This window comes from Podarcis raffonei, chromosome 2 (assembly GCF_027172205.1).
Source record: "Podarcis raffonei isolate rPodRaf1 chromosome 2, rPodRaf1.pri, whole genome shotgun sequence".
Lineage (NCBI taxonomy): Eukaryota > Metazoa > Chordata > Lepidosauria > Squamata > Lacertidae > Podarcis > Podarcis raffonei.
The window spans coordinates 108,257,290-108,260,297 of NC_070603.1; the positions used below are offsets into that span (position 1 = coordinate 108,257,290).

General features: G+C 44.1%; 2 non-coding genes across 2 annotated transcripts; both read left to right on the plus strand.

The window, feature by feature from the left end:
* Positions 1–1,892: 1,892 nt before the first annotated feature.
* Positions 1,893–2,003, plus strand: TRNAL-CAA (transfer RNA leucine (anticodon CAA)). Its single transcript has 2 exons — positions 1,893–1,930; positions 1,958–2,003. It is a non-coding gene; the product is annotated as a tRNA-Leu (tRNA).
* A 527-nt stretch (positions 2,004–2,530) lies between these two features.
* TRNAE-CUC (transfer RNA glutamic acid (anticodon CUC)) lies at positions 2,531–2,602 on the plus strand. Its single transcript has one exon. It is a non-coding gene; the product is annotated as a tRNA-Glu (tRNA).
* The last annotated feature ends 406 nt before the right edge of the window (positions 2,603–3,008 follow it).

Consider the following 3,008-nt stretch of genomic DNA (forward strand, 5'->3'; position numbering starts at 1 on the left):
AACGCGTGCTGCGCAAGAAACAAGTCATGGAGCTGGTGAAAACTGTCCGCAAAGTGGCACGGCGCCGTTAGGACATTTGTCCCAGTCTCCTTTGGCTGGCGCAAGTGAGATCTACGGAGGAAACCGACGAAGCAAGAACCAAGAGAACCACCCACCTAATGAAAAGTCCTGATGCTACTCTAAAGAGACCGAGAAATTCTTCACTTTAAAGGAAACATCTCATGCGAGTACAGGGATCAACTACTCTCCATCCTGAATCAACTAAGAAGGGATCTGAGCTGCAGAAGAATCCTTGCATCTCCGGAAAACCTTTGGGAGAAGAAACATCTTATTCTTAGGAATATAATAAAATGGGATTCTACCAGGATCTTTAGCTTGGATGTGGTTTCCTTTCCCTCCAATAAAGCCAGATATTAGGGTTACTGCAGAAGACGTTTAAGGGGCAACCATCTTTATCTAAAGCAGAGATGGACAAACAGATGTGGCCCTCCAGGTGTTGGATCACAGCTCCCATTATCCCTGAACATTGGGCCATGTTGTCTGGGGCTGATGAGCAAATGAGACCAAGCCTGGATCTAGAGATATTTTAAAATGTTACAGGAAAATGGGTTATAAAGCTCATAATGTAAAATCCCATTTTGGCTGCTCTATAACGTCTCGCCTGGCACCCCCCACCCAGCGCATGACGTTATGCATATGATGACATGTGACGTCGGGCACCCTCAATGTGGGAGGGTTGGGTTATTCCTTCAGAGAAGCTGAGTACAGCTCTCTGAAACTGGTTCTGTTATCTCTTCTGTCAAGGTCATGCTGATTATAAAAGGAAGGCCAGAAGGAGCCTGGGTTTCAGTTTCTTTTTCTATCTCCCTTCTGGTGTGGTGTTCTGTACATAGTATGTGTACATAGTGTTAAAGTTTTAGACTTATTATAAGTTATTGTAAGTTTAAGTTAAGTCTGCTGCAACTGGATTTCTTATGGGCAGTGCCAATCCTGAGTGTATTGGATTTTGTGACCATTATGCTCATGTGCCTTCAGTAGCAGTAAAGCTCTGCTGGATGAAATATTAATTGCCTCTGGTCTATTTTTGGGAATCCTGCAACGGGTTTAAGTTTTTACTCTGCTAACTATACATTGGAGTTCTGCTCTGGATCAATATTGAGTAGAATTTCATGACAGTTCAGTATGTTCAGTATACTGTACTGTGTACATATATATGTATCATAGTATTTTATGTACACATAGATATATATGTATATTTTGTAAACGCTGTCGGTGCTGCCATATCGCGTGAAGCTGGTGGAGGCTGGTGGGGGAAAAAAGAGAGTAAAAACTCAGAATAATAGTAAAACGCTCGAACGAGGCCACTGATTTTGGCCGCCGATCCGTTTTTGTTTCGGCTCCCGGCCTTCCTTTGACACTTAGATTTTGCATTTAAAGAGGCGCGATTGCACCGCAACAAGCGCCTTCCGTTGCAACGAGCACAGTCGCCGTCGCATTGCAAACAAGTGCGTGCAACTGGGTGCTCCAAGGAAAGATCGGCGAGGGAGGTGACTCTGCCGGAAGGAAAATAATCCTAGAATATTTTTTTTATGGCAACTCGGATCAGAAAATCAGCCGCCGGATCTGCGGTGTTTTAATTCTGTGGTTTTCGGTGGGCATAGAACGATTCGACGCTGCCCGGGATTTAGCGTTCAGACTCTGTTAAGCGCGAGTGAGAGCATCCGGGGCGCCTCGCTGCGTTGTTCCCCCTCTTTCTCTCCAGCTGGAGGGCGATTCCTGTGCATTACAGTACTTATCCTTCTTTCCTTTCAAATGAAACGAGTGCATTGTCTTAAGAAGCAGCAGCCTGGCCAAGCATTAGGGTGCTTTGTTCGCAGCATGTTTCTGTCAGTGTCAGGATGGCCGAGTGGTCTAAGGCGCCAGACTCAAGGCTCATATCCTTCCCAGGCTCTGGGTGTTCTGGTCTCCGAATGGAGGCGTGGGTTCAAATCCCACTTCTGACACATCCTTTTTTTTTTTAAACTACTTTATTCATTTATTTCTCATAAAAACATACATAAAGCTTACATACGTATCAAACAGCTTAAAAATAAATTCCAGAAGAGAGAGAGAGAAATTTTTCCCCCTCTTGTTTATGTCCAAGGTGGCTTTCATGCCCTGCTTTTGCTTTCAAGTTCCTTTTGTTACTTGGAGTGCATTTTGTGGAGTAGAGAATAAAGAAGGGGACAAAGGGAAGGACGGCTTCTTTATTATATCTATAGAACTATAGAAATCTTAAACCTTAGGACTGCAAAGCACCAATTCTTTCCAGACATTTTGGCTTTTAAACGAAAGACAACTGATAGTCTGTCTTCTTGCCGCACTATAAAAAGAACCTTCAATCTGCTGGTTTGTAACACAACGTGCAGAGAGCTTATATTTTTAAAGATTTCCCATATTCCATATGTTGGTAAAACATACCTAGACTTGGAAAAATGTATCCTAATTCACTAGACTGTATACTAGCTAGTGAAAAGCTTCGCCAGCCGTTTCCCTGGTGGTCTAGTGGTTAGGATTCGGCGCTCTCACCGCCGCGGCCCGGGTTCGATTCCCGGTCAGGGAATGTGTTTTGCAAACAGTTTCAATTAGTCAAAACACTAGCATTTACTCAAAAATAGAATATTTTGAGAACACTTAGGAACCCGCTCTTTTGCTTCGAGCAGCTGTACGCTGCATCTTTGCAGAACACAGCTCCCTGTACGAAACATCCCTTTATCCCTGTTGCCCGCAGCACTGAAACAATAAATCGAGCCGCTCTGAACTACTGCAGCTTTCTTCAACGCTGGACTCTGCTTTTGTTTTGAATGGGTTGATGTTACGTAAAGTATTACACTGATTAGGACCTTTATTGCATTGCTCGCCCGTTCCTTCGTGCTTTATACTCTAACTCAGCACCAGGTGGCAGCCTGGCATCTTTGGAACCAGGTGCTGCTGCGACAACACATATGGAGTAATTGACCAGCTAAAAC